Below are 10,824 nucleotides of genomic sequence, written 5' to 3'. Positions count from 1 at the left end.
CTGGAGCCTCTAACAAACCACTTCAAACCCTCATTGCCTCACAAAGAAGAATTGAGTCAAAAGCTACTGGTTCAGAATTTGCAATACATAACTGCCCAATCTGATCACAATTCCTAATCCTCCTAGTTGATGATCACTACTCCAAGATGCATCAATATTGAGTTACGATTCTCAGTATAACCGTAACAATATGACGTATATTGAATGAGATTTAAAAAAAAAAAAAAAAAAAAAACAATTATGTATATGATGCTATTGCATTTTTTATTTTTTTTTCGGTAGAAGAATAATCCATTAGAAGAAAAACGGATTACAGCAAAGCAAGTATCGGATATAGGCCAAATCATTTCTGCCACGTGGCCTGCGACCCATGCACAGAATTTTTCTCCATTAAGTTTTTGGGATAAAGAAAGCTGCCAGCTTGTGTGGCGCTTGGGCCCAAACATAGGACTATAGGAGTGAAATCACCGCCTCCCCTGCCCCCTTCCTAAGATGAAAAACCCTACCACTGTTGGATATGCTCGAAGATCTCTCATTGGCTCCTATGCTGGTGCAGGCCATGCACCCTGATAGAGATCTCGCTCCTAAACGTTTTCATTCAATGACATTGGAAGGACATTGGGAATAGGAATCAGGATTGGGGACAGAGATAAAGAGATACAACCTAACCATTAAAAGACAGAAGTGATGAGAAGTTGAAGAAGCTGATGATGCAAAGGGTCGGGGGAACCAGACAACCCAAACATATTATCACATAGGATTCTGCTTGTTTTTGGTATGGAATAAAGGAATGGCTTATGATATATTTAGATTTGGACGGTTATGGAGGAGGTGGTGGTGGTGGTGGTGGCGGTGGCGGTACAAGGGAGGGTGCTATGTCCCGTGTCCCACCACCTCCACGTTCCTGAACATGTGCGATATATTTTTGGTAAAATGTCTCTTCACAGTGACAAGACCTCCATTCCACACAGTCCTTTCCTGTGAACTTTCAATGTATGTTTGATGCCTTGTATACGTACCATAGGATGGTTACCTATCGCTTATGCTCTCTTTAGGTACCCAATCCAATTACTCTTTTAACATAATCGACAAAAAATAATAGCTCAATTTTAGGTGGCAAATTGCCATATTTTTCCTTCCACTCATCCATCCACCCACATCTCTGCTCTCTCTCCCTCTCCCCACAAAGAGAGAACTTTTATTCCATGGTTTTAGTGCACGGTATCGGGACAAGTATCGGTAATCTACAAAACTGATATGGTATCGGTTTGAATTGGTTTTATCGGACAAAATTACCTTTGAAATTTCTTAAAAAATAAGTTTTTTGACCATTTTACTCCATATCTGTATCGTGCTATCGATATGATATCGATATCAATGACTAGCAAAATTGATACGTATCGGATGATACGATACACATACTTAGAACCATGAGTTATCCTGTGGTTTGAAAGTACTTGTAAAATAGAAAAAAAAACTATGCTTGTAAAAAAGGGAAAAAAGCTATAGCCCAAACAGGATCAATATCCAAGATTTTATGCCATTTCAAAATCTTTAGACAGCTTTGTATTACCTGATAATATATGTCATGTGGCATGTTCAGATGCCACACAATCATTAGGATTTCATAGGTAGTTGAGACCCTAGTGATGCAAAAGAAAAAAAAATTGATGGGAAACGATTCTCTGAGCTGGCCACCACAGAGGTTTAAGTAGTATCATTTCTCTGTCTCTCTTCCTCATATGAAATGACCTCTTAATCTCTATTTATGGAACTGTTTCATCTGTTTCATCGCTCCTCATTTGTGTTGTTTCCTACCACTTTGCTCAAAAAAATATTTGAGACTTTGAGTTGTTGTGCAGATTAAGCGGATTGAGCTCCTCTTTAGGGAACCCAATGTCCAGGGACTGCCCAGGGGACATCTAGCCGTTGGGCTGTGCCGCACATATCCCAATGATTGACTGGGCATACATCGGGATGTGTGCGGCACAGCCCAGCCCTTGGATGTCCCCCTGGGCACTCCCTGGGCGTTGGGGTTCCTAGAGAGGAGCCGGATCCAAGCCAACAACTCCTCTCTCTGTCTCTCTCCTCTTGTCCCCTTAGTGTACGGAATGGTGTATTTGCATGTAAATCGGGCTGGCCAAGCCAGGCCCAACCTTGGGCCTAAACCCTAGTAGAACTTAACTGGACCTAGTGCTGGAGTTCCTTAGTTTTGGCCCAGCCCATAGGCAGGAAATCACTTCCCAATCCTAAAAATTTCATCGGGCTTGGGTTTTTGGGCCCAAATTGCAACTTCTAATAAAAGGAAAGGGGAAAAAGAGGAAGCCTGGGATATCAAGTAAGTCTGAACAGGTTAGATTTGCCATTTGAAAAAGCCATGGAAATTTTTTTGGACTACCTATTTAACATGCCTCTTGGTACTTTAACTGCAACTACTAGAGAGTGAGGGGGGGGGGGGGGGGGCTGTGGATGTCTCTTTTTCAAGAAATGCAAAACAGAGACACATCTCCCTCGAAATTATTAACTTGATGTTAGATTCTGATGAATCTATATAGATTTGTACTATTCCTTACCTCTCCTTACCTCTAAAACTATGGGAGTAAAAATTGAGACTATCCCAAAATGTGTCAAGTTTCTTTAGTGGTTTCTAGTTGAATCAGAAAATTGAATTTCTACTATCAATCATCAAAATAAATGCACAATGTTATACAAAAGCAACATGTTTCTCACAATCCAGACTCAAATTTATGAACAAAGAGATGGATAAAGGATCAAAGGTTAATAAGAGAAGCACTATCAAATACAGTGAAAATTACTTTGTTGAAGCAATAAGTTTCTCCAAAGCTGGTTTATCTCGTATGTTAACCCGGAGAGGAATTAGAATATTAGTAATCTGAGGAATTGCTTGACTACTGTAAGTGAATTCACGAATGTTAAGATATATATATATATATATATATATATATATATATATATATATATATATAGAGAGAGAGAGAGAGAGAGAGAGAGAGAGAGAGAGAGAGAGAGAGATTTTACGTGGTTCCGTTATGGTTAACCTACTTTGACGAAAAGGAAATTTCCACTATATTCTTCCTTGTGTACAATCATTATTCAAGGATGAATTAGTTCCTCCATTCATGGTAGCAAGAGTTGTATCCTAGACAGGTCTCTCAATTAAATAGCTATTGTCAGTTGGATTCTCATTGGGATAACTATTGCTGACTTGCCTCTCAAGTGTGCAATACTCCAAGGATGGTAAGCCACATTCGTTCTTTCCCACATGTGATAATGATGTGATATTGGTGATTGACCTACCAAAAGTGTGCTGCTCCAAGGTGTGGTTTTTAGGCATATGTGATAATAGTGCTTTATTATCTATAACACTTCCCCACAATCGAAACGGGATGGAGTATCCTTGAGATTGGAAGCAAGAACTGCAAACCGGAGATGAAAGAGTGGACTTGGTTAACATGTCAGCCACTTGATTCTTTGGTCGAGAAACCTGACTTCAAGATTCCCTTTGACGACCTTGTCCCGTAAAAAGTGAAAGTCAATCTCAACATGATTGGTAGGGGCATGAAATACGGGATTTGCTATGAGATACATAGCTCCAACATTATCACACCACATAATAGGAGCTGAGGGAAGATACAAATGTAATTCCTTGAGTAAGGATGGTAGCCATGTAAGTTCAATTGCGGTGTTGGCAAGGGCTCTATATTCGGCCTCAGTATTGGAGCGGGCTACTGTTTCTTGTTTATGAGAGCTCCAGGAAATCATATTACTGTCATGAAAGATAGCAAATCCTCCAGCATCCTTCCCAGTTTACATTAGAGAAGGCAACCAACTGCATCTTATGTTGCTTTTCCAAGTAGAGACCATGATTAACTGTCCCTTTAAGATAGCACAAAATTCTCTTAACCGTAGTCTAATGGTCAATAGTGGGACAATGCATGAACTAAAAGACTTTGTTGACCGTAAATTGGATATCCGGTTGTGTCAAAGTGGCATATGCAAGAGCCCCAATAGTGTTGCGATATAATGTAGGATTAGACATAGGTTTTCCAGATAGTTTTGTAAGGGAAGTAGATACTGCCATAGGGGTGAGAATGGGCTTACTATTTGCTATGTTAGCCTTCTTGAGAAGATCATTAATGTATTGGTATTGAGAGAGAATCATCCTTTTAGAGTCTTGAATAACATTGATCCCAAGGAAGTAATGAAGTGCCCGAGATCCTTGGATGCGAAAATAGAGGAAATAGTAGTGATGAATCTTGTAAGTAGCGATGTATTACTTCCAGTGAATATGATGTCGTCCACATAAATCAAGATGTACATGGTAACATCTTTGTTGTGGTTGATAAAGAGGGACACATCAGTTTTGGAATTAATGAATCCATTCTCAATAAAAAAAAAAGAAGAGCTTAGACGGACGAACCAAGCGCGGGGCGCTTGCTTTAAGCCATAAAGTAATTGGTGTAGACGACACACATGATCAGTGTGAAGAGGATCAACAAACCCAAGCGGCTGAGTCATAAAAACTTCCTCATTAAGGATCCCATGAAGAAAAACATTATGTAAGCTGACGTATGGGCCAAGATCTGGAAAGCGTAATCAACAATACAAGGCGAATCATTGTTAGTTTGACCACAATACTAAAAGTTTCGGTATAGTTCAGTCCTTCTTGTTGATTGTACCCCTTTGCCAAAAGGTAGGCTTTATATCTATCAAGCATGCCATCAGCCTTCCTCTTAATTCGAAAAACTCACTTACAACCTACAATGTTCATTCTTGGACGAGGTGGGACCAAGGTCCAAGTTCCATTTTTCAGAAGAACAGTAAACTCATCATTCATGGCCTTGCACCATTCTAGTTATTTTTTTGCCACTGTGAAGGATGTGGACTCAACCCTATGGGAAGAATCTGGTGTCATGGCTACAATATGACTTTGGCGAGACAGGTTTTGTCTTGATTTCTTGTGATCATAGGGTGTCATGAAGGTGAAGGAATTGGGTTGCGTCTTGTAACTCAACCATGAGATTGATAAAAGGAAGGAATGAGATAGGGATTGGGTAATAGAAGGCGGGGAGGCTTGCATGGGTAAGATAGGCAATACAGGTGAGGCAGGTGGGGATGCGTCGGTGATAGGCACACCTAAAGGAGATGAACAATTGATGACAAGAAGGGGTCCTAGTATAGATGGTTGAGTCATGGTGGATGGAATATAGGGTTCGAGAATTTCCCAAACCCTCTATGACGAGAGATGATGCAATTCTTCAAGTCATTATTATAGCATACATGACCTTTGTATCATGAACTGTAACCCAAAAATGTATGTGTATTGGACCTGTAGTCCATTTTATGTTGATTAAACGATCGCAATAGAAGGTAACATGCACAATCGAACACCCTTAACTGATCATATATGAGATGAAGCCCATGTAGACGAAATAGTGGAGACATATATTGGATATCTGTCATTGGAAGTTAATTAATGAGAAACACTACAACTTTGAAAGCGTACAACCAGAACTTGCGAGGAACAGAGGCATGGGCAAGTAAGGAAAGCCTGGTTTCAACTATATGCGGATGTCGTCTTTCTGTTGTACCATTCTACTCATGTGTATGAGGGAAAGGTACACGATGAGTTGTGCATGCTTCTTCAAGAAATTTGGAGACCGTATGGTATTCTCCTCCCCAATCGCTATGAAGGTGTTTAGTTTTCCTATCAAATAAATTTTCAACAAGAACCTTAAATTTTGGAAATACACCCAAAACCTTAGAATTTAGAGTTAATGGGTATAACCAAAGGAACTTGCTATGAACCAATATAATGAAATTCCAGGCTATGTTTAGAAAATACCCAATTGTCATCTAAAAACATCACATAAAATCAGTGTCCATCAATTGATGGATGGGAGAAGGACCCCAGACATCAGAGTACACAAGATCAAGGGGCCCTGTGGAAACTGAAGTTGATTGATCAAATGGTAGCTTATGCCCTTTGACTTGTTGACAAGCACCATATACCCTTTTTCAGAAGTCATCGGTAGCTAGAATTGACTAACAATGCTGTGAACCAAACGAACAGTAGGATGGCCAAGCCGATTGTGCAATTGTGTAATGGACATCTGTTCTCCTACAAGAGCTTGTGGAGGATTTTCATTGCCATCTTTTTTTGGTAGAAAGAGGCTATTCATTCATCCGCGCCCAACGCCAAACAAAGAAAAAGGAAATACATAAAATAGATAGAGGGCATGATAAACACAAGGTATGGATATACAATATCCAAAACCAAGGAACGAAAATTGACCCGGTCTCACATGCCATTGACTGGATCATCCAAACTAGGGGTTGGGACACAACCACTTCCCTAGAAAATAGGTTGTAGCCTATGCTAATTTTACGCGCTTGCACTAATGTGCCAACAGAAAGGACCCCATTTGTGCCGTACCGTCCAATGCCACACTGCCCACGCATGCCGACATGTTACCACAGTCTACTTTCAAGCAAACTTATCGGATTGGCAAAGGCCTGCTGGATCGACGAGTGGAGCTTTGATTGACGGCAATAAGACCGCCATAAATGCTGCCACAACCTACTTTCGAACAGATCTACCAGGATCTGCTGGACCAGCGAATGGAGCTTTGTCGAGCAACAAGAGAGTGTTTATGAAGATGGAAAGGAGGCTGGAGCAACAAAGTTGACGATGATACCGGTGCCACAAGCACCTGAGTCGGCAAAACCTACAAACAAAAAAACAAACAAAAAGGAAAAACCATCCACAGAGACCCCTGAAACAGAGCCTTGGAGCACAAAAAACAAACCAATCATGTTCATGGCCTCAGCCTCGCCAGGCTGAGCCAGCCGCATCACCAACATTGTCGCAACAATCAGGCTTCCTAGGCAGCATCGAACATCTACGGGAGGGTGCTTGGGGGGTGCTCCAATGGGAAAGAGCAAATGGATAGTGATGGTCTAAGCTTGTGGATATGGCCATCCGACGACCAGACTAGAATAGATGAAGAGGGAAAGGAGGGGGAAAGAAATGGCAGCGAAGGGGAGTGTCGCCGGCGTAACTGCAGGCTCCCCATCATCGACATCATCTTCATCGTCAGAATCCTCTTCGTTGGCTGAGTCGGTAGTCATGATAGAGAGGCTAGTGATGAGGTGGTGAAAGGATAAAACAAACACGCACGAAGGCAAAGATTACAACACGCACAGAGGAGGAAATTGAAGACCACGCACTAATGGCGGAGATAGTTCGTTGACGGCGGCGGAAAAGGAAAAAAAATACCTAAAAAACTAAGCTAAGGAGCAAAGCGAAGAAACCCTGACTCCAATTGACACAATTAATTCATTTCCATCTTTATGTAATACTAATTGGTAAAGCCCATTCTTAGTGCTTCCTTGTGTGAATATCGGATCAAACTGAGAGGGGGGTGAATCAGTTCTCTTAATTTTGATGACTGCTGCAAACCACACAGTCGCTTACAGTCTCACCTCTCACCACCAGAATGTGGCCAGGTCTACCAAGATTATAAACCCACTCTGCAAAATAGGGATTAGTCTCCAACAAATAATAGTAGACAAACAGACACGACATACGTGGTTCACCTCACAGTATGTGAAGGGAACGTCCATGGAGAAATACCCCTCGGGGTTTTGTATATGCCCAATACTCAACTCCAATGCAATTAGCCACCCCTACGGCCAGGATACCCCTTATCCTGCTTCAACCTCTCAACCCAGTGAGGGCAAGGACCTCAATCCCCAATACAAAAGGGACTCAGTCGTACAATTAATCAACCTAATTAATAGATTTTAATCACAAACCCAACCCACAACAGATTACACTCTATGCTCTACACAATACATTCAAGAATAGAGAAATAAACCTTTAACACAAGAGCAATGATTTGTGAACACGAGTACCTTAAAAGCAAACTCCAACTCCAAATGAATGCTTTGAGGATGTGTTTGGTTCGCTAAACCGAGTGGTGGTTGCATTGATATTGGTGAGGAATCCATTGGTGGTGCACCAGTGGATTCGTTGTCCTGACAGAAAAACTGTTTGGCTTGTATGAGTGTTAGCTGAATCTTCCTAAAAACTGTTTGGTTATCCTGAGTCTATTAGTTGGATTCAGCTTGAAGTTGTATGAAAAACTGTTTGGTTCAGACATATTTTGTCAACACAATGGCTACTAAATGGCTAGAATATGAAACAATTATGAAGAAATTTGCATGCACCTGATGTTTAAACTTGAAATAAAAATGGCAGTTAATAGAGTTCCTATCCAATAAATGTGCATGTCATCCTACTGTGACATTCTCTTCCCTCTTCCCAGACATCATCACTTGTTAAGGTCAAGATTTATGACAGCATCATGTACAAAAGCTAAACGAAGTATGAATTGTCACAGACAATAGCAAATCAACTACTACGAAAATAATGAAAGATAAAGCCTTTAAAGGATTAAGATTTATAGATATAGCACACTGAAAACCTTTTCCATTCCTAAAACGAAAACACAATGAATGAGAAATGACTCATAATCACCCTTGTCGAACATAAAATAAATTTTCACCATAGTAGCCTACGGCTGCATGTAGCTGTCTTCCCATGAGGTAGCAGGAAGAGAAACTTAGTTTGGCCATGTGTTTGTTTGGTCAATGAGAGAAAGGTAGGGGAACTTTCAAATTTAGAGTGAAAGCACCCCTAGTTTTTCACATCAATCAATAGGAAAGAAACCCATGAGCAGCTGAGAAAATTGAGGGATAAGATGAGCATAGTTTTTCACATCAATGCAATGTTCAAACCTTATACACAATTGAAGTTAAATAATTTGATAACAGAGAGAAATATTAACCCCGAGTCACCTCATAAGAGCACAGTTAGAGGAACAAAAGAAAAAAAGAAAAAAAGAAAAAAACAAGTAGGTCTACAGACAATAAAAATGAAAGGAAAAATTGTTCTCGAGTCCTGGTGGAATCGAACCACCATCCCATGGGTGTAACCCCACGTGCTCTTCCGTTTGAGCTAAAGACTCACCTATTTTAATGACTGAGACAACAACCATTTTGGCAAATCCATTTCTTCATTAAAAATTATGTTCAAGCTATTGTTTTTCCTTTTTCTTTATTCAAATCAGTACTAACTGTGGTGTTCAGATTGACAAAAGGGTTCAAGCTATTGTTTTCTCTTTTTCTAGTGTAGGTGTGTATTAAGTAATTACCAGGAAGTGGGTACCTTTGACTCCTGTCTAGGTTTGTCTCACACTCAACTATCAAAGATTCACCTTATCTGACTCCTCTGTAGGTTTGTCTCTCACTAACATTGTGACCATGACTCTCCAGCTATAGGCTATATTGGAGATTCCCTAACTGACTCAATTACCAAAGAAAATAATGAAAATAAAACCCTCAAGTGTGAATGCTACCTCCTCCATTGCCCAAACTGTTTGGGTGTTCTAAAGAGACCAACCAATTGAATAAAATAATCCAAGCAAGGCTGGACTTATAGAGTCCCTAGTCCAGCCAATTACTAATAACACTAATATAACTGTTTAATAATAATAATAAAAAAAAACTCCAAACAAGCAAGAATTTGCCAATGCACCATGGTATGTCCACAAGCTAGGAACACATAGCTGAATTAACAAATGGGAGAGGAGGATTAAATGAGAGGGAGGGAGGGAGGGAGGGAGAAACCTGTTTGCTATCATTGATTGAATCCAACAGTTTATGTAACTAACAGGAAAGGAGGCCAGTAAAGAAAGAAAATTCTATTTCAAGAATTTCCAATATTTTCTGTTTCTTATAGATTTCTAACTAAAAAATACAGCAAGATCGAAGAAAATCAGGTTGGTGAGTGATAAAGTGATACTAATCAAACAAGTAATTTTCATATGAACAACAAATCACTCACTACAGCAATGGAAGCCCTAGGCAGGATTAAACCTTGTCCAAGTTGTAAACCTTGTGAGCTTAACTCCATTGTGTGATAATTGATTAGTACACCCAAGATTCCATATTCAAATTCACCCATCAAATTATTCACTCCCCCCCCCCCCCCCCATGAGGCATGGTTAAAAAGGGCAGCAACAAAAGTAAAATTCATGACAGAATTAACAAAAGCTTGTGATCACTGCATCAAGCATTTACAGAGAATTCATGCACCCCTAAACATAAAAATAAACATCATGTATATGAAGATGTCCATAAAACCATTATACAGAGAAGTAAGTGATTGAAACTGAACCAATTCCTAAAGAAGTGTTCAAGAATGAATTGAAGCAAAATAGAGAAAGAACTCCAAATGGAATCAACTTTCAATCAAACAGAACCAATATTTACACACACAGAATTGTTCAATAAGATGGTAGATAGATAGAGAGAGAATTTGGAATCAAGAACAACAACAACAACAACAACCCTCTTAGAAGGGAAGTCAACTCATGGTGCTTATACAAACTTATTCAAAATAAACCAACTCCATACACTTGAATTACTGAACTATGTCATATTTGGATATCATTCCTGTAGCACAGAGCATTGGGCATACTACCCCTTGTTTTGCCACATCAGCCACCTCAATGTTACTTCTCAGATGCCTAAGTAGTCTTACACATTTCTCCATAAAGAAAAGGTAAATTTTGAAGGTTTTGAGAAGATATATTAGCTCTAAAGTTATACCCAAGAAGCCTTAGAAACAAAGACCCAACAAAATTGCTTGGAGAACAACACATTCTTCTCCCAACCTACAAAGTTATTCCCTCAACCCAATGACAACTATGCAACTGGATTGGTATCATTGAAATT

The sequence above is a fragment of the Telopea speciosissima genome, chromosome 10, assembly GCF_018873765.1.
Source record: "Telopea speciosissima isolate NSW1024214 ecotype Mountain lineage chromosome 10, Tspe_v1, whole genome shotgun sequence".
NCBI classification, from domain to species: domain Eukaryota; kingdom Viridiplantae; phylum Streptophyta; class Magnoliopsida; order Proteales; family Proteaceae; genus Telopea; species Telopea speciosissima.
Note: the sequence above shows the minus strand (reverse complement) of the source record.